This window comes from Zingiber officinale, chromosome 9A (assembly GCF_018446385.1).
Source record: "Zingiber officinale cultivar Zhangliang chromosome 9A, Zo_v1.1, whole genome shotgun sequence".
NCBI classification, from domain to species: Eukaryota; Viridiplantae; Streptophyta; class Magnoliopsida; order Zingiberales; family Zingiberaceae; genus Zingiber; species Zingiber officinale.
In genome coordinates, this window is record NC_056002.1 from 52,138,626 (window position 1) to 52,165,949 (window position 27,324).

Genomic DNA, 27,324 nt, shown 5'->3' on the forward strand with positions numbered 1-27,324 from the left:
TTTTTCAAAAATAAGTATTATTTTATTCAAAATTAAGCTAAGTCCCTTTTCACTTAAGCTATATTTTCAAAATTCAATGTTTGCAAAAGGCGATTCATAGAGCAAAGGGGGAGAGAGGAAGTTACATAGACTATTTTTCTCTTTTCCTAGGTTTCTTTTTGATTTATGTCAAAGGGGGAGAGAGAAAAATTAAGTAAAGAGTAAACTTAAACATAATCAATGGGAAAACATATAAAGTTTTTTGTTTAAGTTTCTGTACTTACTGTTTTATTTTTTACTTAACTTTGAACTGTATTGCCATAATCAAAAAGGGGGAGATTGTTGGTGCGGGAAGCATCCGACGATCGAACCTATGTTTTAATTATGTCAAAGGGTTCAAAGTTAAGGTGTTTTGGTTTCTAATATGTTGAACAAGTTTGTAGGAAAGTCCTAAGTGGAACTTAGGCATAAGTCCTAGCTGCGATTAGGCAAATGGAAAACCCTAGGGGGTGGTAACCCTAAGTCCTAGGGGGTGGTAACCCTAGGTAGAGGAAAACCCTAGGGGGTGGTAACCCTAGGTCATAGGGGGTGGTAACCCTATGCGGAAAGTCTTGGCAGGTCGATGGCTTCAGGCAAAAGTCATAGGGGGTGGTAACCTTAGGTGGAAAGTCCTGGTGTCGCGAACCAGGTGAAAGTCTGGACTAGCCGGGAAGCGGATGTCCAGCAGAAAGTCCGGAAGCATCGAGTGCTGAGCAAAAGTCCAGTAGATCTGGAGGATCGACTGGCAACAGGTAAATCTCCTGAGTGGAGTAGGTGAGGACGCGTTCCCCGTAGAGAGAGGCGTCGACCTAGGATTTCGGTTGGGAACAGTCAGACTGTCAATTCTTCTTTACAATGTTTTATCTTATTCTAACACTGTTTTGCAAGGGATTTTGCTCGGACTAACCTTTGTTTGCAGGTGAGGAACCTGCTGGAAAAAGGCTGTCCGGGCGCCCGGGATGGATCCGAGCGCCTGGAGGTCCGGGCGCCCGGAACAGGTCCAGGCGCCCGAGACCAAACTTTATCCCTGCCGCGACTTCGCCACGTGGAGCATCCTGGTTGGTTGGCCACGTCACACTCCAGGCGCTCGGAAGGGATCCAGGCGCCCGGAACTTCATATAAAAGAAGGGTCGAGGTGCAGCTTCAAAAACTACGAATACAACAATCTTCTAAGCAATCTCTCTGCAACAAACTGCTAACGACTTGATCCAGAAAGTGCTGCAATGACACCTCGACAACCCGGAGCTTCAGATTTAGTTTTTGTTGTCGGTATAATCTATTTACTGCTTTGAATTGTAATTAGTCTGTAATATTTTTATCGTGCTTATAGTTGTTGCCCACCGGAAGCGATCAAGGATCGCGGGCCTTCGAGTAGGAGTCGACTTAGGCTCCGAACGAAGTAAAATCGACCTGTCTCTTTCTGTTGTCTCTTTATTTTATTTTCGCTTATTCCGCTGCACATTTTAACTCCTATAGTTTTCCGATAATCGAAAGAAATAGCCACGAACGCTATTCACCCCCCCTCTAGCGTGATCTCGATCCAACATAACCGCCGTCTGAAGCATAAAGATCAGGACAATGGCCAGCGCGAACATTCATCCCCCAAAGTTCAACGGAGATTTCGCTATATGGAAGCAAAAAATGGAGGCATTCTTTAAAACAGATTTTGACATTCTTATTACAATGAAATATGCTTTTGCAACTCCAAAAGACAAAGAAGAATGTCAATGGACAAAGAAGGAGCAGGCTGATTTCGTGGCTAACGGAAAGGCTGAGTTCCACTTGCTCAGCATTCTTCCACCCCAGGAGGTAAGTCAGATCGGAAGCTACGACTCCGCAAAAGACCTCTGGGAGAAATTTCTAGAACTCCACGAAGGTACCTCGGAAGTAAAGCTAGCGAGGTGCGACATCCTTCGGACACAACTATCGAATCTCCGGATGAACACCGGCGAGAAGGTAGCGCAACTCCAAGCAAGGATTAAGGAGCTAATAACTCAACTAAGCAACCTTGGAGAAGAAGTAATAAATCGAGACTCGATCCAGTACGCGCTCAACGCCTTCCCCAGAACTCCAGAATGGGCGTCCTTAGTAGATGCATACTACATCTCTAAGGACTTCGAGGTAAGTACTTTAGAAAATTTGTTTTCTACTTTTGAACTTCACGAATCTCGAGTTGTAGAGCCCAATGGAGTAGAGAAGACTAGTCAGAACATTGCCTTAAAGGCAAGAATAAACGGTTCTGACTCTGAAGCCTCGATCGATGAAAACGAAACAACATTATTGGTAAGAAAGCTAAATAAATTTGTTAAAACTAATAAATTTAAATCGTAGTCGAGAAAGCATCAACGCAACAGAAGGACGGTCTGATGCTACAACTGCAACAAGGAAGGGCACATCAAGGATGATTGCCCCAAACTGAAGAAAAAGAACAAAGAGAAGCCTCAAAAATCGACATCCTCTACACACAAGAGCCTGAAGGCCACATGGGATGATTCTTCATCCTCCAAGTTAGAAGTTGAAGCTTTCTCGGGACTAACACTGGTGGTCAACCATCTCTTCGAAGATGACTCGGACTCAGAGATGAGTATTGATCAAGGGGGAGAATCAGAAGAAGAAAGCTACGATGAAGGGGGAGCATCACCAAGTGAGGTAAGTAAGGTACATGATCTCACTCTTTCTCAGTCTTTTAAGTTTATCAAAGTACTTACTAAAGACTTAGTCAAATCAGAAAAAGAAATTGCCAATTTAAAAACAAAGTTAGAAAATTTGAATTTAGAAAATGAGAAATTAAATTTGGAAATTGAAAACTGAAAATTCATGTTTAAAAACTAATGCTTTTCAAAAATTAAAAATTAATGTTTATGATAAATTAAACTGGTATGTAAGAAAATACCAAGGTCAACTTAGAAGAATACTTAAAGGATATGTACCTCCTAAGTTTTTTACCACCCCTGTAGGAAGGAACCTTTATTGAGTTCCAAAATCGTTGTTAGTTTAAATTTTTATTTTAGTTAAAAGCTTACAGTGAGAAAATTTAAAAATGAATTTCTTTATGAAACTTTGTCTAAGGAAGTAGTTGTTGCTCCAATATCTAAGAAGGTCTAGTGCCTCGCCACGACCTGGAAGCCGAAATATCGAAATAAACTGTTTGATTAACTTTCTGATAAAAGCATTAAAATTAGAATTAAATAACGCTTTGAAAAGTTTTTAAACATTTCCTTAGAAATTCTTCAAAAATATTTTTTTATTTAGAAAAATGTTTCTTGAAAGTTTTACTTAAAAAAAAATTCTCATTTTTTTTAATTAAGATCTTTTCTGAAATTAGATTTATCTAAGCTAAGTTTTTATGAAAATAATATTAAATTTTTAATTAGCAATTTTTTTTCAAAATGTCTTAGAAAATTTTTCCCCCGTTTTTGCTGTGATCAAAGGGGGAGACTTAAGTAACAAGTTTAGGGGGAGTTAGGAAAATTAAAATTTTTAAAAAATTTTGTGCTTAAAATGTTAGTTTCGTAATTTTCTTAAAATTACTATTTATTTGTTTTTACCTTAACTTAAACTTAGGTTGATGCACATCAAAAATGGAGAGATTATTGGACCCCATGGTTGTTTTGATGTGATCAACCATGTTTAGATTAGGTCATGTTTGTCTGATCCCTGTGTCTAAGTTTGCAGGAGCTTAGAAGCGCAGGAAGTCGAGTGGAAGACGTAGCTAGCGAGAAAGACGACATGGGAAGGGAGCCGACGGGCTCGGTGCGTCCGAAGGACGAGAGAGCTACGGAAGAGTACACCGGTGGGCGTGAAGAACGTGCACGGCGTTCAAGGGACGTAAAGTCGAGACGGAAGACTGCTCGAGGAGAAGGCCGGGAATTGGGTTCGGGTGAGCCCTATTCCGGTTGCCCGAAATCACCCAAGCAAATCGAACCAGAGCAAGTCAACCAGGAGTTGACTTGACAAGTGTTCGGTCGACCGAACGCCATCATTGGTCGACCGAACCCCTATCTTCAGAAGCCAGCTGTTGAAGCCACGTCAGCATTCAGCCATTGGTTGATCGGTCGACCAGACCCTCTGATCGATCGACCAAACCGAAGATAAACCAGAAGACCTAGTCGAGTGTGCTGATCGGGCCAGCTCAGGGAGACCGTTGGTTGATCGGTTGACCGAACGCAAGGATCGGTTGACCGAACCTAAGCTCGATCCACAAAGCTTGCATCCAGACGGAAAGCTGGGAGAGTTCATCAAGTTCGATTGACTGAACTTGGGGATTGGTCGACCGATCCCTCTCGAGTCAAAACCTGATCCCGAAGATCAGGTGATTTGATAAGTTCTGGAACCCCTATATAAAGGGGTCTCGAACAGCTATTCGATACAATCAACTTTGTACTTTCATTCTTAGCAACTTTTGTGCTCTCAAAGTGTAAAAGGCTTCTCCGCCTTCAAAGAAGGAGACGTTTCTAGTGCGCTTTCCAACCGCCTTGGATTAACAACCGTCTCGGTTGTAACCAAGTCAAATAGCTGAGTCGTCTCTCTTTTTGTTTCTGCCATTTAATTTATAATACTCTTGTTGCTTTCATTTTGAGTTAAAGTTCTTGGAGGAGGGTATACTTTTTGAGTGACAGGCAATTCACCCCCCTCTTGTCGGTCCCGCTAAACCAACACTTTGTTGGTCCAGATTTTGCTCCATGAGTAGAAGAGTGTCAAATACACCAAGGGGAACCGGTATTGAAGAGGAGAGCTTGACCAAACTCGGATTGAGGGTTATTGGAGTAGGGGGTCCAAGAATGGTCCCGACTAGTTCTGAAGATGCCTTAGTCGTTTCTACAACTAGCTCAGCTAGATTGAAAGCCTGCGGTGCCTTGCAAGATGTAGAGATCAGTTTAGTTGGTCGCATCATAGCAAGCTTGAGGTTGTATTGGTGACGTACCGGGGGCACAAGCTCTTTCCCTTGGGCGGAGAGATCATCAGTCACATTAATGGGAGTTTGTTCAATTGAGGTGGGGTCAAATAACCCCAGGGTTGTGGATTGGGATACCTTGTGTCTAATTACAAGGAGGAGTCTAAGTCTGAGGAACTCAAGGAGGAGTTGCGGATAGGGTCTACCAGAGGAAGTGTGCCAATAGAAGCAGAGGCTTGGTTGAGCTGAAGATCTCTTAGTAAATTTTTGCCTAGCCAGTCTAAAACCTCTTTCGAGGGTTGATTACTCTTGAAAAGGAAGGTCATGCTAATATCCTCAGTTGCAAAAACATTAGAAGTTTTTATAACAAATAAATTAAGAAAAAGACAAAGATTTCCCCTTACCGAATGGGGCGCTTAGCTCGAGGTTGACAGTAGTAAGACCAAAAATGTACAATAAGTCTTCTATACTTAACTCGGGCAAGCTAAATTTCAAGCCTTTCATATGTTCCAAAGCTGGACCCAAGGTTGGATCTGTGTGGAGGTTTCTCAAGTTAGGATAGGAGGAAGGTTTTATTGCCAAGTTGTGGGATAAGGAGGGTGAGTTAGGAGACGAATGAAGAATTCTTTATTTCTCTATTCCTCTTGAGCCAGTACCCAGTTGAATAAAATCACCTTAGGGTGAGCTTGAAGTTTGAATAGGCCATTTGTTACGGGGCGAGGAAGAAAGTAATAATGGAATAGATGGGGAGATAAAGAGATATTGAACATACGAGAAATGATGACAAAACTACTCAAGATATGAAGGGATTGAGGGATAAGTTGCTGGAGTGGAATACCAAAGTAGTGGCTGACAGTGTTAAAGAAAGGAGGAAGGGGAAAACAGAGCCCAACTATGATCTGTTTGTTAGAATTTGAGAGATGTCCTAAGGCAAATCGCCTTACGATTTTATTATTTATTGGATAAATATAGATTCACTATTTGAATGCATATTATGTGTTTGAAGGTCTTAAACTCATTTACTGAATGTCCGTAATATAATTCATAGCATGAGAGAAGTTGTGATTGGATCACAACTAGTGATTATCTCTACATATGCAATTATGAACGTATTAGAATTTTCCTAGTCGTCGAATTGATGCATTCGGACATCATCAATTCTATAAGACTAGCATGGGTTATACTCCTTGATTCAGCCAAGCAACTATTTTCTCACTAGCTGGAGACATTGAGATGTTGAGAGTTAAACGTGGATGCTAGTTATGGTAACTAGTTCATTGGAATGACTCGCTGTAAGAGTTCATATGATTATCCACGTATATGGATATGTTTGTGAAGTTCTTACTGTAACTCGAGTGCAAGTTTCCTTCGACTGGAGATATACATATCATCTTAGTCATGGAGACTTATACTTTGACATCTTAAGCTAGCATCTCATCGAGGTGTGGACCCGGGATGATTGAGTATAAGTCGAAGTGTCCGAAGATGTTTGAATAGCCCAAAGAGAATTCACCGATCCTTGCAAGGAGACGTATACCCTATGACCACTCGTTAGATTATTACTCATAGTCTTTGGCCAAAGTATCACATGTAAAGAGTGTGAGACTCTTGAACGCATGTACGAGTAATTTGAATCTGCAGAACGAGGAAGTATTACTTGGGCTAGGTGTGACGTAGTCAGTCTAGTGGGGACAAACACATAGACCATGTCCTGAACCAATTGGATATAAGACTAGTGAAAGGAACAAGACACGACTTACTGTAGCTGCTGAAGGGTTTAGAAGTAATTCTAAAATCAACTATGATTTTTTGACTAATTAGGGATCATGATGTACTACTAGGTACCATTCATGATCGTTCCATAATTAAGTAGTTAATTATGGATGGCCAAGATAAATCGGGAACTTATTGGGTCACACGCACAACGAGTCTCTAAAAGACGTAAAACAAGTTAAAGAATAGGATTCTTAGATCAAGAGATAAATATTTAGTTGGACCATACATAAGACAAATATGAAAATATTTGTCGCAACGGAAGCGCGGATAGGCCACATCACATATAGGGATTTAGAACAAATTAGATTAGTCATGAACCAACTTGGTTTAGTTGTGAACCAAACCAAGGGGTTAATGAGCTAATTTTTGGTTAATGGATAATGAATTGTATTTGGGATTTTTAATCCAACTCATTAATGAGGGCTATATAAAGATATGGTTAGGAGAAGAAATAGAACATGAGATCATTATTGGCTTGTAAGGGTTTTGGAAACCTTTAACCCAATTTTCTTCTCTCCTCTCTTCCCCTCTCTCTCTCTCTCACCGCTAACAAGGAGAGGCTTCTCCTTGTTGTGAGCCACCAAAACAAGGAAACTCTTCCTTGTTTTGCTTCCTCTTCTTTCTCTTGATCCCTCTTCTTCGCTCGTGGCTAGTAACTTCCGAAGGAGAGGCTTCTACTCACAGAGTTGTCTTGTGGAGCTCAGCATGGATATGAATAGAGGTAAGGTTCGACAACGTCACTACGGTTGATGTTGTTGGAACCCCAAGGTAGTTTTAATGTGATCAAACAAGTTAGGTTAGGTTCTATTAGGTTTAACCTTGTGTATAAGTGTGTAGGAACTTAGGAGCACAGGAAGTCAAACAAAAGACGCACCTAGCGAGAAGGATGACACATGAGAGAGCCGACGGGCTCGATGCGTCTGAGGGGCGAGGTGTAGCGGAAGAGTACATGGGCGGACGAGAAGGAGGCGTGTGACGTTTCCGAGAGATGAGAAGTCAGAGCGGAAAGTTGCTTAAGAAGACCGAAAGTTGGGTTTGGGTGAGCCCTATTTCGGATGGCCGAAATCACCCAAGTGAGCGGAGCCTGAGTGGAAGAGCCGGACCGAGGCGAGTGGAACCGGAGCGGAAGACCCGGACGAAAAAGTCAACTATATTGACTTTCCTAGTCTAGGCACCTGGACTAGGTCGAGGCACCCGGAACTAGTCCAGGGTGCTCGGAACCCTTCCGGGTGCCCAGAATCCAAACTTTACCCAAATCGACTTGGCATTTAACCGTTGCATCGGGGATAGAATTTTATCCCATTCCAGGCGCCTGGAACCCTTCTAGGCATCCCGACCAGGGCTATAAATACAACCCTTATCCAAGAGGTTCAAAACAATATTTGTGATTCATTCTAGTTTTGTTTTGTTTTGTAATTGAGTACTTCAACTGCTATAAGAGGTTTCTCCGCCTGAAGGAGATTTTTTACTGAGCTCCAACTTCCTTGGATTAACAATCTCCCCGGTTGTAACCAAGTAACCCATTTGTGCCTCTTTTCTTTTAGTCATTTATTTTATTTATGCAAGTATTAGATTAATTAAGCCGTAAATTTAAGAAAGGTTCTTTTTATTTGTCAGGGCTATTCACCTCCCTCTAGTCGGCCGCCAATGGTCCTACAGATGCCCTTCTCGTTACAGGTTATCCGTAAGGTATACCTAGAATAACTGTTATTTGTTTTCATTTTGTTTTATGATCTTGTCTGTGCGATTATATCTTACATGCGTGTGGTGTGTGTGTTGTAATAAATTAGATTTATTTACATTTAGTCTTCCGCTGTGCATGTTTACGAAACATGTTTTAGCACACACCGCATCGGGCATATCCCAACACTGTTCTCTAAAGACAGCCACACTGGAGGAAGATGGGGGCGATGTTTTTCGATAGGAATAGTTATGAAAGTAGGGAGGTCATAGTTAACAGAGAGGTCATAAGCATCATCAATGGTGAAGCCAGAATAGCACTGAGTATACCACTCATTCTCCTTGGCCATTTTAAGAAAAAATGGTACCAACCCGAAGATGAGATGAGTAGAAGGTTGAGGAAGAAGTATGGGCAAAGAATAAGAAGAGGACAAAGACTTATGGTTTTTTTCTCTTTTTTCACAAAGTTTTTATAAGGATGTCGTGCAAATGTTTCTTGGATAGAGCTGTCAGATCATAATAAAAGAAAAGGCAGATTTAACTATGGACCATTTGATGATTGGATAAGGCGGTGGGCATAGAAAAATGGGTGCACTTAGGACATTATGCTCACACGCGTCACCAATAAGAGGTCTATATCAGTAACTGATGTAATGGGTCATTATCCCAAAGCAACAGCGTGATTACCGAGAATGGGTCTGAATTTTGGGGTTAGATTAACATTAGATGAATGTAACGTTAATTGATCCTTGAAATTTCTATTTGGACAAGCATCACAAGTTGCAGTCCATCCTATCTTAAAATTTGAATAAATTTAATCCCGAACGAGAATAAACTCGAACGGAAGTAATCTTGGCCAACCGCTAAAGGCCAGATGAGAGCTAGGTTAAACATAACCTAAAAAGAATTGATTAAGCCTTGATTTCTCATTCAGATATTCCCTTGTCAAGAAAAACATAAGTTATTAGTAGGTATAGAAATATTGATACTCGGATTGCCAACATGTTCTTTAAAAGTGTGACTAGAAAATAGAAACATAGCAAATTACACTAATTTGGGAAAGAGATCAGAAGGTCAACTTTTTAGTAGTCTCCTGTGATCGAGGAAATTAGCAGGGGGTTCGGATGTCAGGTAGCCTCCTTCCCTTAACTGCTCTATGGCCCCTTCATCTCCATAAGTGAAAGCTTTGGTGATGAATACGACGATGGGGTTATTGAATTCGGTGCGATTCAAGAAGCATCTTCTTCCTCTGCACAAATCGCTTGTCTTCTCCCACCTGGTAGCTCTCCAATTCTGCCTTGGTAGTTGTTAGCTCAGTTTCTTTGGCAGATATCATGGTATGGGCCTTTTTCAAAGTAGAATGTAAAGAATCTAGTTCAACGTCTTTAGCCACTAACTCAGAAACTTTGGTGGCTAAATCGGAAGCATGTGCAGTCTTCAATGTTTGTAACTGAGTAGATAGCTACTTATTCTCTGCAATCTACTCATCTAACTTCATTTTCATGTCTAACAAAAGACTTGTCTCCAATTGAAGTTGAGATTCAAAACTATCCAGGGCAGTCTTCCACTGGGTTGCTTTCTCAAGCTTGACTTGTGCTGATTTTTGTGCCTCTTGGAGTTGAGTAGACAATTCTTTTATCCGCTTAGAGGCATACATAGAAGTTGCCTTAGGAGTTTGCTATTTCAGCAACTCATTTTCCCGAGCCAAATTATGCAATTATTGAGCCACGCTCATATTCGTTACCCATCACTGAAAGGTAGACGTTGTTAGCAGTATCCAAAGTAGGTGAAAGACAATTAATTAAAAATTATGTTACTTTTTAGTTTGCTCATATGAAAACCTATTCGCTAATCCTATAGGAGCAAGCTCGCTAAGTTGATTTCTTGTTTCTTCCCAGGCATTTATCAATTGACCTCCTAATAATATTGGGAGAGTAGGGGAAAGAGTGGAAGTTGAAGACAATGAAGCTTGAGCAGAGGGTAAAGAAAAAAAGTGAAGAATGGTGGGTCATGTTTTTCTTGCATAGGTAGGGGGAATTTTCCCCGAAAAGGCATAAGGAAACTTGGGTCTGCAGTGTCGCCTGGTATAGAAATGTTCTCCTAAGTTTGAGCAGGATGTGGAGTTGAGAGGGCCAGATAAAGGGTGGATAAGGTTGGTTCAAGGGATTGCTCTTGTATATCCTCCTGGGCAGAATCTTCTAGAGGGGAAAGTGCTTTCCTCTTTTGGGGGGGGCGCAGAGCAAGTTTGTGCCCCTTGCATTTTTTTCCTAGTGGTGGCCTCCCCTCTAAAGGAACATCTTCAGGTAGGGGAAGTAAATCAAAGGGTAATTCCCCAGGAGTAGCAGCTGCATGATTACTAAAAGCCTCGTTGGACGGGGCAGTTTGTTGCAAACCCTGTTCAGCCAAAAGTTCTTGCCCTTTAGCAAGAATCTCTTCCTCCTCTAGACCAATCACCTTGTCAACCAAGGCCTTAAAAATAGCATCCACTGCATAAAAAAAAAATACTTTAGTTAGCAATAAGGTAATGGCTAAGCTATCATAACTTACCTAAGGAACTAGGCAACCTCTTTTGAATGGGGCTTAAACCAAACAAATACAAAAGATCTTCGTGCATCCACTTGTGAATGAAAAAGCAATGACTGATCAATTTATTGGAATGAGTAAGAAAGGTAAGGTCCTATTTAAGCCTCTTTAGATTATGGAGAGGAGGAAAAGAGGATTGCCATTTGGTAGACCAGGGGGCAAGCTCAAGCAGTCTCATGAAGAAAAAGTGAGATTTCCAACCTTTATTTAAAGAAAGCATTTCCTCGAAGAAGACCATCTTCGGGCAAGATTGGAAAAGAAACACCCCATGTCCTAATTTCTTAGGATAAGTAAACAAAAAAAGGTTACTGGGTATAGGGGAATGTCAAACAGGCAGAATAACATATATCCCACACATATAACGAAAAGAATTCTAGGTGAATTATTGCAAGGGGATATTGAAGTATTGGTTTACCTCTGACATGAAGGGAGGGATAGGAAAACATAGACCGACCATTAACTAGTCCTTAAAGAAAGTAATATGATTGTCAAGGGGACGACGTGGGTAACCGTTGGGTGCAGGAATGGCAATATGATAATCCTTAGGAGTTTCGTACCAAAGGCGGAGGGTAGCTCTATCAGAGTTGTCAAAATTCGACCGAGTATGAGTATACTAAGAGGTGAACGATTCTTTTGCCATGAGAAAATGCAAGAATAACTAAAGGATGGGCAACTTACTGGAATCTTGAGAAGAGGAGATAGTAAAAGGAAGTTTGTAAGAGCAAGGAAGCGTGGAGTGTTGTAGAGAAGAGAAATTGCTGGAGAAAAAGATCAAGGAAGATGAAAGGTAAAGTGTGAAAAGTGAAGGCTATTTAGGGTTTTTATCAAGTATAATTCAAGGGTCGTCGTTCGATCAAAACGGAAAGTAGGTGGAGGATCGTTGATCCACATGGAAAAATATGTTGTTGAGTCGTGCGAGGCGGCATGTGTCAGAAGTCGTTGCAGAAAATAAGAAATGATGTCACATGGCAATCACCCATAAATAGGCATTTATGATGGATGTGACAAGCCAAATCATTCCTTTGCCAAAAATATTTATCTGCAAGAATTCATTCCTTTCTTTTTGAATGGTCAGTCATCGACAGAAAATTTTTGAAAAAAGGATTAAGGCACGAACCAGAGCATAAATTGCAGAATGATTCTAGTGCAAAGGGTAAGTGAGCAAGTGTAAATGGCATTAGAGTGCAGTCAATTGGCTACACCTCCTGTGCCTAGACATGAAGGAGAGACTAGTGATATGAGTTATAACGAGCAGATCTGAAAGATGATGTGGCGATCAAAGTCAAGGTGACATGCGGGTCAAAGTTAGAATAGGGGAGCAATCCCCATCTGATTCTATTGATCGCCCAAATCTCGGGTCCTACCTGAGTGGCTCCGACGTAGGACACTCAGGTAGAGTTGACCGGCCATAAAGCCAGTCAGATATAGGACTCTAGTATTTTACTCTAGAAGTCAAGAAATAATGTAATCGGTCAGTCAAATAGCTAGCCAGGTTCAAAGGGGCTTGGCCGGAGGAAGAGACGACTGAGCTCTAAACCCACAAGCCTTCTAAAAATCCCTCTTAATATACGATTGGTGGGATAAAGGCAAATCAAACATAAGGCTTTCAATGTACACCCGACCGGACAAAGGTCGGGTGGGCTTAAGGATACTTAGCCTCTTAAAGCTCTTTATATACAATCGGTCAGATAAAGGTAGATTGAACATAAGACTCAGTATACGCCCGATCGGGCAAAGGTCGGACGACCTTAAGGACACTTAGCCACTTAAAGCTCTTTATATACGATTAGCCGGATAAAGGCAGATTGAATATAAAGCTCTCAGTGTACACTCAGCCAAGCAAAGGTCGGGTGGGCTTAAGGACACTTAGTCTCTTAAAGCTCTTTATATATGATCAACCGGATAAAAGAAGATTGAACATAAGACCCTCAGTGTATGCCAGGCCAGGCAAAGGTCAGGCGGGCTTAATGACACTTAGCCTCATAGAACTCTTTATATACGATTGGTCAGATAAAGGCAGACTAAACATATGGCTCTCCGTGCATGCTCGGCCGGGAAAAGGTCAACAGGGTTTAAATTACCTGATGATATATTACTCCTAAAAGGAAGTTCTTGTTGGCTGCTGCCTGGAATTCCGTTCTGTTTCCCTTGTTCAAAAATTTGTACAAGAACAGAACTTTTCCTAGCAGCTCATGTGCTCTACAGAAGTTAAACTTGGATTGCAAACGAAACTTAACATTTTTAATCCAAGTTGTTCTTCAGAAGTTAAACTTGGATTGGAAACAGAACTTAACATTTTTATTTTAAGTTCAACCCATGTGTTCTTCAGAAGTTAAACCATATTACAGAAGTTGATTAAATATTTATTTCAAAGATTGGCTTCCAGGTTAAACATGGCAAGGCACTCGGCCTTCTTGGGTATGGGATCATCCACCACTTCCTAGACAAAGCCTTTTAAAGAAATTGAATATTTAAATTTCTTATAGTAACCTTAGGTTTAACTATAGAGACCACAATAGAAACATAAAATCGAAACACAAAATCGAAACACAAAATCGAAATACAAAATCGATAGCCTATTGTGTTGGTATTTTAGGATCCATACAAAGAATACAAACTAATTATACAGTGGAAACAAATAATTAGTTATATCTTTCTTTGCAGCTAAAGACCTCTTGATTTTCTGTTGTATTCCTCTCCTCCTCTTGGACGTCATGTGGGCGACAATCTACCAAGATAAAATCCACCAAAACTTTCTTCTTTGCCTACAAGTTTCGGTCACCTAAGGAATGCCAAAATAGGAAACTTCCTTCTCTTCTTCTTCCCCTCCAAGCAAACCGGCCACAAGAAGATGGAGCTTGATGTGCCGCCGACCTTAAGAGAAGAAAACAAAGGGAGAAGAGAAAGAGAGAAGGGTCAACCACCAAGGAAAAGAGAAGAGGGAAAGGTTAGGTTTTGGCCCTAAGGGAACAAGAGAAATATGGAGATGTGTTATTCCCATAAGGCACCCTCTACCTCTCTTTTATAATCCTTGGTCATGGTATAAAAGGAAATTTGAATAATAATTAAAATCTCTCTCTTTTAAATTTCCTATTGTGATGGCTACAAAATGAAAGTTTAAAAAATTAAAATCTCTTTCTTTTAAACATTGTAGATGTCTACAAAAAGGAAAGATTTTAAAATTAAACTTCTCTTCTAAATCATGGTTACAAAAAAGGAAAATTTTATCAAAATTAAAATCTCTCTTTTTTATCCATTATAGATGGCAACAAAAAGGAAAGATTTTAAAATTTAAAACTCTCTTTTAAAACCATGTGGATGGCATCAAAAAGAAAAAATTTTAAAATTAAAATATTTCTTTTAATCCTTTGTAGATTGCTATAAAAGGAAAATTTTTAAAAAATTAAAATATCTTTTTTTATTTCTTTAGTGGCCGACCCCTTGCTTGGTCACCAAGCAAGGCTTGGTCGGCCACATCTTGGACACTAAGATGGGCTTGGCCTGCCCCTTGCTTGGGCACCAAGCAAGGATGTGGTCGGCCCCTAGCTTGGGTAAGAAGCTGGGCTTTGGGTGGATAAAAAGGCTTTTAATAAGAGGCTACAACAGGGACCTAGAGGAGGAATTGGTTTTGGCCTCCTGATGGACTTGAGCTTCCTGTGTTCGACCCGAACACCCAACTCAAGTTCATTAATAATAACTCATACCACTAAAGAGTTATTATTGAACTACTGCACCAATCCCATATTACATTATGGGCTCCTTCTTATCTTGAGTGCATTAGTCTCCCTGTGTTTAAGATATCGAATGCCCATTAATTAAATGAGTTACTGACAACCCACTTAATTAATATCTAGCTCCAAGAGTAGTACCACTCAACTTCATTATCATGTCGGACTAAATCCACCTACAGGGTTTACATGACAATCTTTATCATCTCCTTAAGGGGGCATCATCAACCTAGATAACTAGGGTACAGTTTCCTTCTATAATCAACAACACACCATATAAATAATATTATTTCCCAACTTATCGGGCCTATTGATTTAACGAATAAATCTCACCCATTGATAAATTAAAGAAATAAATACTAATTACATGTGTTTACTATTATATCAGGTTTAAGAATATGTACATCCATAATAACAGAGGTTATGTTCTTTTATGCAGTCAGTATAAAAAGAAATAATCTCAAATGGTCCTGCTCAATACACACATAGTGTGCTAGTATAATTTTATAGTCAAGATAAACTAATATCAAATTACACTACAACCATTCCAATGGTTTGTCCCAATCCATCTTGGTTGTGAGCTACTATTTATAATTTATAAGGAACTGATAACATGATCTTGTGTGTGACACCACACACCATGTTATCTATAATATAAATTAAATGGACAACTGCATTTAACTAAATGCAGACATTTGACCAATGTGATTCTCATTTCAAAATAAATGTTCATACAAAAATCTAGGCTATTAGTATACATCCTAACAGTTCTAACATACATAATTTATCATATGGCTTCTCAAAGGGATTTTTGGCACACTGTATACACTATATCAGTCTCTGAATAGATCTTTGTAGTATTTAACACATGACAAAGTTGATTGATATAATGGCACAACAATGCGGCCGACCTTATAGACCGACCGAAATATACTCAGTCGACAACATCTTAACGGCTTATCAAAACTTGTCAAGGAATATTCTTTCGGAGTCTTCTTCGAAGGTTATTATGTCCCTCATAAGCCAGCTAATCATAACGACATATACCTTCAACAACCTCAGTAATGGCGTGAGATATAAATGGCAATAGAGGTACATCAATGGGTAGATAAAGATTCCTCGGACAGTTATTACATAATGCCCAGGCTGTACTTTTTCCATCGCCTAACAAACTCTAACATACCGGGGACCACCTTACGATCGCAGAGGTTATGTGAGGTGGTATAAAAAGGGGGTCCTCTCCGTTGGTAAGGTATGCAAACATCTGCATTTGAACTCTATTCTTGCGTGAGCATTTTTTCTACTATTCTTCATTCACCTTCTTAAAAGGATACTGATTTGAGCATCGGAGGATCTTGCCAGGGATCTCCACCTTGGTCTTTGGTCATTAACGCTTTGTTGGATCGTTGAATTGTGCGCATGATTGTTGAGGTGCTTCCTCAAATCTCAAAGAGTCTTCCACCGGTCAACGAATCATCCATCAGAGCCAGTGCGCCATCACCCTAGCCTTGAGACAGGATCACTGGGGTTGAAGAGTTTGTGAACTTCGCTAAGTCTCATCCAGAATGTTTAAATAGTATTGAGTTAAAGTGTCCATGTAATCAGCGCAGATGTAAAAATACAACTTTCTGTGATAAGGATACAGTGAAAATCCATATATGTATGTATGAGTTTGTTCCAAATTATTACAACTAGTATTGTCATAGAGAATCGTATGTATTTAAACAAATTGGGCCTTCTGTTACTTCATCATCCTACCCGATTGCTTTTGAGAAATCATCAAGGCATGTGAATGCAATGCAATTAATGGTTTACGATACAATGAATGCATATGATCAATCGAATATAGAGGAAACACCTACGCCCGAAGTTAAAAAAATGTTTGACATGTTGAAGGATAGTGAGAAAGAATTATAGGAAGACATTCCTTCTGGTCATTCTCAACTATCAGCTACTGCAAGATTACTGAACATGAAGGTAGAATATCATTTCACTGAATGTTGTTATGATAAAATGTGTCAATTGATGTCAGAGAGTTGCTCCTCGTTGATAACTGCATGACTAATAGCTTCTACAATACAAATAAATTGATTAGAGATTTGAGTTTACCAGTAGAGAAGATTCACTATTGTATCAATAATTGTATGATCTTTTGCAATAAAGATAGCGAACTGATGGAATGAAGAATGTGTAATCACCCTCGTTATAAGCAGAATAGTCACATGTCTGGGAAGAAGAGGAGAAATATTCTCTTGAAAGTCATGTATTATTTCCCATTAACTACTAGGCTTCAACACTTGTATGTATTTGTCACAATAGCAAGCCACATGAGGTGGCATCAAAATCATGTACACGAAGGAGATATAACGTGTCATCTTTGTGACTCACCAGCGTGGAAACACCTTGATATAATATTTTCCTCCATTGCATTGGAACCACGTAATGTGAGACTTGGACTATCCACAGATGGATTTTAGCCATTTTAGAAGTTATGGATAACAATATTGATTTTGGCCAATCATATTAACACTATATAACTTACCTCCATGGATATGCATGAAAGACAAATTCCTGTTTCTTACTGTGCTTATTCTAGGTCCTCAAAATCCAAAAGGGTAAATAGAAATTTTTTTAAAACCTTTGATTGTCGAGCTGAACCATTTATGGAATGTAGGGTATGAGACTTATGACATTGAAAGTAATCAAACTTTACAGTGCATGATGTTTCGTTATGGACGATTAGTGATTTTTTAGCATACTCAATGTTGTCAAAATGGAGCACGGCTGACAAGTTAGCATTCCCACATTGCATAAGTAAGTCTGATGCATTTTCATTATCTTGTAGTGGAAAAATATCTTGATTTGATAATCATCAAAAAAATTTTACCAGTTAATCACCCATTCAGAAAAACTAAGAAAATTTTCAAAAGGAATGAAATGGTTAGGAAACTTCCTCCAATATCGAAATCAAGTGAAGTTATTGATGAAATTGACAGTTATGAATTTCTACCAGTATATCAAGATGGTTCTAATGATATAAATAAGTATATTGTTAGAATGAACAAGTGTAATTAAAGGAAAAGAAGCATTTTTGGGAGCTACTATATTGGAAATATTTACTCATTCAGCATAATTTAGATATGATGTATGTTGAGAAAATTTCTTCGATAACATCTTCAATGCTATGTGTTAGAGTGTATACTAAAAGCCTAGCTTTTGTATAAACATTTATTTAGAAATAAAGAATCACATTGGTCAATATCTATAATTATTTGTTAAATGTAATTGTTCAATTAATTTATATAGTAGACAATATGGTGTGTGGTGTCACACACAGAAGATCATGTTGTCGGTTCTTTATAAATTATAAATAGTTGCTCACGACTAAGATGGAAAGGAACAAACCATCGGAATAGTCGTAGTGTAATTAGGTATTAATTTATCTTGATTAATAAATTACACTGGTACACTCTAAGTGTATTGAGTAGGACCATTTTAGGTAAGTTCTTTTTGTACTGACTTTATAAAAGAACTAAACCTTAGTTATTATGGAAGTGTGTGCTCTTAATCCTAATATAATAACAAGCACATATATTTAATATTTATTTCTTTGACTTATCAAAGGGTGAGGTTTAGCTCGATAAATCAATAAGCCCGATAAGTTGGGAAGTGATATTACTTATAGTGTGTGTTGTTGATTATAGAAGGAAACTGTGTCCTAGTTATCTAGGTTGAAAATGTCCCCAGGAGGAGCTCATAAGGATTGTCATGTTAAACCCTGCAGGTGGACTTAGTCCAACATGATAATGAAGTTGAGTGGTACTACTCTTGGAGCTAGATATTAATTAAGTGAGTTGTCAGTAACTTACTTAATTAGTGGACATTCATTATCTTAAACACAGGGAGACTAACACACTCATGATAAGAAGGAGCCCATAATGTAATTTGGGATTGGTGCGGTAGTGCGATAATAACTCTCTAGTGGAATGAGTTATTATCGATGAACTTGAGTTGTGTGTTTGGGGCGAACACGGGATACTCAAGCTCATCGGAAGGCCAAAACCAATTTCTCCTCTAGGTCCCTATCGTAGCATCATTAAACCCTCAAGTCCATCCAAAGAAAGGCTCATCTTGGTGTCCAAGAAGGGGGCCGGTCCATTGCTTGGTGGCCGACCACATCTCCTCTCAAGAGGGTCGGCCCTATGCTTGGTGTCCAAGCATAGGAAGGGCCGGCCACAATAATTCAAACAAGGAGGGGTGTTTTGAATTTTTAAAATCTTCTCTTTGTAGAAAACTACATATTTTAAAAGAGAGATTTTAAATTTAAAAACTTTCCTTATTTGAATTAGGCCACATATTTTAAAAGAAAGTTTAAAAGTTTTAAAACTTTCCTTTTTAACCATCCTCATGGTTTAGGAAAAAAGGAAGAGAAGTTTTAAAATTTAAATTTTCTATCACCATGTTAAAAAAGGAAATTTTATAAGAGAAGTTTTAAATTTTAAAACATGGTTTTAATTTTTAAAACTTTCCTTTTTTAACTCCTATTTTAGGAAATTGAAAGAGAGCTTATAAAATTTTATAAGAGGATTTCTTCTTGTAAAATTTTATTAAAAAAATATATATTTCCTTCCTTATAGGGGCCGGCCACCCTTGCTTGGTGCCCAAGCAAGGGGCCGACCAATAGGATTAAATCATTATCCAATCAAATATATGATTGGTGATTGATTCAATCAAGAGGAAAGAAAAGGAAAAATTAAAAGGGAAAAGGAAAAAACATGAGGAAGATTTTAATTTGTTGGAAAACTTTTTCCTTATTTGCCTTGGGCAAGTATTATAAAAGAAGGGGAGGAGAGACTTCATGAATTAATGTTTTTATTTCTCTCTTCTCTCTAGTCTCCTCCTTAGGGCCGGCCCCTAACTCTTTATAATGCTAGGGCCGACCACATGTTGCTTGTGGTTTCTTTTAAGTGGTCGGATACAAGAAGGAGGAGAAGGAGAAGGAGAAGAAGAAAAAGAAGGAGGCATCTAATTCTAGTCTCTTGCTTGTGCTCTCTCATGATGGTCGGATCTCTCCCCTTCCCTTTCCCTTGCTCTCTTTGATTCCTAAATTGGTGGTGGTGGCCGGATTTTAGAGGAGGAAGAAGAAAGCTCTTTGGGTGGTGTCCATCTTAGAGGATCGTCGCCCACACGACATCCAAGGCGAGGTGAGGAATACGGCAGAAGATCTCGAGGTCATTAGCATGCAAAGGAAGGTATAATTAGCAATTGTTTTCCGCATCATGCTAATTATTTCTTTTTGTAAGAATTCCAAAACACAAGAGGCATTAGATCTAGTTTTTTCGAATTAATTTTTTTGAGTTTGTATTTTCTTCTTTTTCGAATTTGTGATTCGATTGTTCTTTTTGGTTAACCTAGAGTTATTTAAGGAAATTAAATATTAGCTTTCCTTAAAAGGCTTTGTCTAGGCGGTGGTGGTTGCTCCCATATCCAAGAAGGCCATGTGCCTCGCTATGCAGTCCTAGAAGTCAATTTTGGAAATTAATATTTAATGAAATTAATATTTAATGAAATTAATAACATAGGTGGATTTGAATCAATAGTGTTAAGTTTCGCTTGCGATTCAAATCTAAACCATTAAGAACAGATAAGTTAAATTTAGAATCAATGATGTTAAGTTTCGTCTGTGATTCCTAATTTAACTTCTAAAGAACACAATAGGTTTTTTAAGGAAAGGTTCAACACTTGTACAAAATTTTTGTACAATGGAACCGGTACGATTTTCCTAGGACTAACCAACACTATGATGAATGTTCATGGGAAAACTAAAGATACAACAAAATCATGCGACGAATTAAGACAATTAGTAGATAGACCTGAGTTGTATCAAAATGAAATAATTGGTAAATATCCGAAAGCATATTATACAATAGACAAAGAATATAAGCAAACATTATGTACTTGGTTGAAAGCAATTAAATTTCCTGATAGATATTCCTCGAATATGTCTCACTTTCTTGATATGAACATGTTAAAAATGTTTGGAATAAAAAGTCATGATTATCACATATTTATGCAAAAACTAATTCTAATAGCATTTTATGACCTACTTCCTAACAATGTTTAACAAGCACTTACATATTTGAGTCTCTTTTTCAAAGATTTGACTTAAGGGTTATTATGACACCAAATATGCTTTGGTTTTAGATAGACATTCCAATGATACTCTGTAAGCTTGAACGAATATTCCCACATAATTTTTTTGATTCTATGGAACATCTACCTATTTATTTTCCTATAAGGTACAACTAGGTGGTCCTGTGCAATACAAATGGATGTATCCATTTGAAAGATTTTTGAGAAAATTAAAGAATAATATTCTTAATAAAGCAAGAGTTGAAGGATTAATATGTAATGCATATTTGGTTGAAGAAGCAACCTCCTTATGCTCTTATTATTTTGTTGATAATGTAAAAAATCAGACATCATAAGTGTTCTCGAAATTCTGATGATATTCTACCAACAAACTCAGAGATGCTTTGTATTTTCAAGTTTCATGGTAAGACAATGGATGCAACTATTTCTCGATAATTAAATGAACAAGAATATCATGCTACTAAGACATATATACTTTTGAACTATAAAGAGGTCAAACCATACATAAGGTAATAGTTCAAGTATAAATATAATACAGTATTGAAGAATATTTGACATGTTATCTAATATATCCTCAAATTACCTTCTTTGACAACTTGTACGAACAACAACTATATCTATAAAATCCATCAATAAGTGCAAGAGAGGTAGAGATCAAGTTAAAGGATGAATTTACATATTAGATAGTGATTAAATTATTTATTATAATGCAACTGTATTATATATGTATTTAATTTATCTAATTACTATTGTTATAGGCGAACGATAGTAGAATATCAAATGTGTAAGATAAAAGACTAAAAAATCTAGCATTAGGACCTCTTTATAACATAATAGTCTACTCAGGTTATTATGTTAATGGATTCAAATTTCATGTGACCCAATGTGATTCACAAAGACATATGTATAATTCTGGTATTTGCATAAAAGGATTCATAAACAACAATGATACTTAATTTGATTATTTTGGTAGACTTAGGAAATCATCGAGATTGACTATCTAGTTTTACCTTTAAAAGGTATGTATTGTTCAGATGCTCATGGTATGATCCAACTCCAAGAACATCTACCAGAATACATCATTTCTACAATTTAGTTGAGGTTAACATAAATAAAAGATTTACCAAGTTTAAACCTTTCATCTTTGTAGTACAAGCTGGTAAGGTATTCTTTCTTGAGTACCCAATAAAGAGAAGAAGACCTAATGAATAGTTAACAGTGTGTTAGATAAAGTCTCGGTTAATTATAGAAATGCTAAATGTAAGTACCCCATGGTAGTTTTTGTGTGATCAATTAAGTTAAGTTAGGTCATGTTGTGTTTAATCCTTGTGTCTAAGTGTGCAGGAATTGAGGAGCACAAGAAGTCTAGCGAAAGACACAACTAGCGAGAAGGATGACATGGGAAAGAGTCGACAGGTTCAGTGCGTCCGAGGGACGAGTTGCCGCAGAAGAGTACACTGGTGGATGAAAAGGAAGCACACAACGTTTCCGAGGGACTAGAAGCCGAAGCTGAAGATTGCGAGAGGATAAGGCCGGAAGAAGGGTTTGGGTGAGCCCTATTCCAGATGGCCGATATCATCCAAGCGACCGGAGAAGGCACTGAACAGTTAGCACAAGGCTGACTGATCCGAGCGCTCGAACCGTCCAGGCGCCAGAACAATATGGTCTGGACACCCAGACCATTTTTGTGCCAAAAGGGCACCTTGACACAGTGGATCGACTTTGGGTCCACGTCAATAGTGGTACGCGCTCCCGGAGTGGGTTTAAGCGCCCAACAGTGGATAAAAACTTATTTTCACACCATTACGAAGGTCATTGCATAGAGATAGAGTTTTCCACATTGGGGCACCTGAATAGATGGGTGCCCGGTGTTGGGTTCTTCGGGCCGTGAAAACCGCTTTTCGCGTCGCGGAAACCCCGAATCACCCAAAGCCGTAGATCCGTGCAAGGAAAACCGAACAAAATACAAATATGAGTTTCAAAAACTTTAGATCTACTCCTAGATCTATGTGTTGAGAGCTTTACCCTTGTTGCGCGCCCTTTCGCGTTCCCGCTCGTCCAAGGAGTTGCCGGATCTCAAGACCGTCAAGCGTCGGTCCTCTAGAAGTATCCACACGGACACGTAGGTGGAGAAAACCTTACACAAAGGTGTGCTAGCACCTTGGTAAGATTCGGCCAAGCAAGGAGGAGAGGGAGAGGGAGAGCTTGAGGAAGAAGAAGGAGTAATCACTTGAATTGAGCAAATTGAATTTCTCATTCAATCAAAAGTGGCCGGCCACCTCTATTGTAACTCCCTCATTAATGCATTAAGTTGTCATCAAAGAGAGAATGTAACCTCCATGAGGTGACACTCACTAGTAACTCCAACGAGGTGGCACACCATGATGATGTGGAACATCATCATTGGTCCACCTAATGCCAACTCACCAATGAGATGACAAAAGGTCAAGTCAAAATTAACCTTTGGTCTTCCTTCTTAAGTCAAGTCAAACTTGACCCAATCTCTTCCATGGTTGATCTAATCTAACCATTTGATTCAAGCCAACTTAATATAATGAATCTAATTCATTTAATTAAATTGATTCAATGAGTCAAAATCTAAATTAGACTCATTGAACACATGAATCAACTTGAGTCGAACTCAAGTTAGCCCAATTAGGATTACTCTTAATCCAATTTGATTCATCAAATGAATCTTATCCTCTTGGTTCATCATATGAACCTAATCTCCATCTAATTGTCCTAAGTGTGTGACCCTATAGGTTCTTGTAACGTTGGCAATGCCCTAAACCCATTTAGGATCATAAGTAATGAGCGGTACCCAAGTTACAAGAATGTCAAGATCCGACATCACCTTGTGACTACTAATTGTGACTCCTCACAATATATGACAAGTGTCCTTCTATCCTAGACATCTAGATTGATCAATATGAGGCATAGACCGTGTCATCCTCTAATCAATCTAAATCTTGAACTCCAAGTAGACTCACTCAATCAAATGAGCTCAACATCTAATGTTGACTCATTTGGGCATGGCCATGCACTTAGTGGTCTCACTCTATCAAGAATACCGATGTCGCTCCCGTCATATGGGAGGGATAGATTCCATCTACATCACTCACATCCCTCTACATAATTCGTTATATACCCAGTAATCGCCTTTATAGTCCACCCAGTTACGGGTGGCGTTTGACGAAACCAAAGTACATGACTCCTTATGTAGGGATCCATGGTGACTTCAGGTCTAAGGACTAATAGTCATACTAATAGCCACATGAGAAAGTATATGACACTCATATAACGATCCATGATACTTTCTCATGGCGGGTCATTCAGTATACATTCTCCAATGTATACCCATGTGTGAGCTTGATATCTCTATATCCATGACTTGTGAGATCAAGTCATCGAGCTGACCTACATGCTAGTCTTATTGCATTAACATTGTCCCTGAACGTTAATACATGACTAGGAATGATTTAGAGTAGTGTTCCCTATATCATCTCACTATCGATTCAACTAATCGATTGATATAGGTATGAACCTTCTACTCAAGGACGCTATTATACTTAGTTTATTTGGCACTAATACAAATAAGTATAATAACCAAACAAATGCCTTTATTAATATACAAGAATATGATACAATGAGTCCATACAATCATCAAATGATTGGCTCTAGAGCTCTAACTAACAATCTCCCACTGGCACTAGTGCCAATCAGTATAGGCTCTAAGGCCTAATGACCTAGTGTGACCATCATGCTTTCTCTGTGCCAAAGCCTTGGTCAAGGGATCTGCGATGTTAGCCTATGTAGGTACTCTGCAAATCTTCACATCTCCTTTATCAATAATCTCTCGAATGAGATGGAAGCGCCGTAGTATGTGCTTGGTCCGCTGGTGTGAGCGAGGTTCCTTCGCCTGTGCTATAGCTCCATTGTTGTCACAATAGATCTCAACTGGGTCAGCGATGCTAGGAACCACCCCAAGTTCAGTGATGAACTTGCGGATCCAAACTGCCTCCTTTGCTGCCTCTGATGCAGCAATATACTCGGCTTCTGTTGTAGAATAAGCTACTGCATCCTACTTCGAACTCTTCCAGCTGACAGCACCACCATTAATGCAAAATATGAACCCCGACTGCGATCTATAGTCATCCTGGTCGGTCTGGAAGCTAGCGTCACTGTAACCCTTTACAGCTAGCTCATCACTGCCTCCATATATCAAAAAATATTCTTTAGTCCTTCTTAAGTACTTAAGAATATTCTTGACCGCTATCCAGTGACTTTTACCTGGATCTGACTGGTATCTGCTCGTCATGCTCAAAGCATACGAGACATCAGGTCAAGTACATAGCATGCGTACATGATCGATCCTATGGCTGAGGCATAAGGGATCTGATCCATGCGGTCTCTCTCCTCTCTAGAAGAGGGACCTTGAGTCTTCGAAAGACTCACGCTATGTGACATCCGCAGAAATCCCTTCTTGGAGTTCTGCATGGCAAACCGTAGGAGTACCTTGTCAATGTATGTACTCTGACTTAGGCCAAGCAATCTCTTAGTTCTATCTCTATAGATCTGTATCCCTAGAATACGAGATGCCTCACCTAAGTCCTTCATTGAGAAGCAACTCCCTAGCCAGGTCTTGACAGACTGAAGCATATGGATGTCCTTCCCAATGAGTAGTATGTCATCCACATACAATATGAGGAAGACAACTATATCCCCTACAACCTTCTTGTAGACACAAGGCTCATCTTCGTTCTTGATGAAACCAAACTGTTTGATTGCATCATCGAAACGAAGATTCCAGCTCCGAGAAGCTTGCTTTAGTCCATAAATGGACCTATGCAGCTTGCATACTCTGCTAGTATGCTGTGGATCTACAAAACCCTCAGGTTGTGTCATGTACACATCCTCGAGCAGGTTTCCATTCAGAAATGTGGTTTTGACATCCATCTGTCATATCTCATAGTCATGGTAGGCTGCAATAGCAAGCATGATCCGAATGGACTTAAACATCACTACTGGAGAAAAGGTTTCATCATAGTCAATACCATGAATCTGCTTGAAACCTTTAGCTACCAAGTGACCCTTATAGATAAGTCCATCCATGTCAGTCTTTCTCTTAAAGACCCACTTGCACCCTATGGGTTTTACCCCTTCAGGTGGATCAACCAAAGTCCATACTTGGTTGGTGTACATGGATTCCATCTCGGATCTCATGGCTTCTAGCCATTTCTCGGAATCTGGTCTCATCACAGCTTCTTGATAGGTGGTGGGATCATCCTCTATGAGCACAATGTCATCATGGTCAGACAAGAGAAATGAGTATCTCTCAGGCTGACGACGTACCCTATCAGACCTGCGAAGAGGTATGTCTACTTGAACTGGTTGTTGTTCCTCAACTCTTTGTGGAACAACATCATCCACAACACTTTGTAGTTCCAATTCAACTTCCATCGAGGCATCAGTGCTATTGTTCGCATCTTGAACTTCTTCAAGATCAAACGCGCTCCCACTAGTCTTTCTAGAAACAAAGTCCCTTTCTAGAAAGACCTCAGTCTTTGCCACAACTACCTTGTGCTGACTGGGAATATAGAAGTAATATCCCTTAGTTTCCTTGGGATATCCGATGAAAAAACACTTGTCGGATTTGGGTCCTAATTTGTCTGAGACTTGACGTCTAACGTAAGCCTCACAACCCCAAATCCTCATGAAAGACACCTGGGCATCTCTCCCAGTCCATATCCTATATGGTGTCTCTATCACGGCCTTGGATGGAACTCGGTTGAGAATGAAAGCTGCCGTGTCTAGAGCATATCCCCATAGATATGTCGGAAGATCTGTGTGACTCATCATAGATCGTACCATATCTAATAAGGTACGATTCCTCCTTTCGGATACACCATTCCACTGTGGTGTTCCAGGAGGAGTGAGTTGGGATAGAATCCCACACTCAGCTAGGTAGTCACGAAACTCATGGCTAAGGTATTCTCCACCTCGATCGGATCGAAGTACCTTAATACTCTTGCCAAGCTGGTTCTGTACTTCATTCTTGAATTCTTTGAACTTTTCAAAGGGTTCAGATTTATGTGTCATCAAATACACATAACCATATCTACTGAAGTCATCAGTAAATGTGATGAAGTACCTATAACCGCCTCTAGCAGCGACATTGAAAGGGCCACATACATCACTATGTATGAGTCCTAATAAATCAGTCGCTCTCTCGCTGTGCCCACTAAAGGGAGTCTTGGTCATCTTGCCTCGTAGGCATGACTCGCATATCTCATATGATTCAAAATCAAATGAGTCCAGCAAACCATCCTTATGGAGCTGGGATAAGCGCTTGTCATTTATATGACCTAAGCGACAGTGCCAGAGATAAGTTTGGTTCAGGTCATTTGACTTGAACTTCTTGGTATTTATGTTATAAATAGGGCTCTCAAGATCTAGAATGTAGAGTCCGTTTATCAGAGGTGCACTACAATA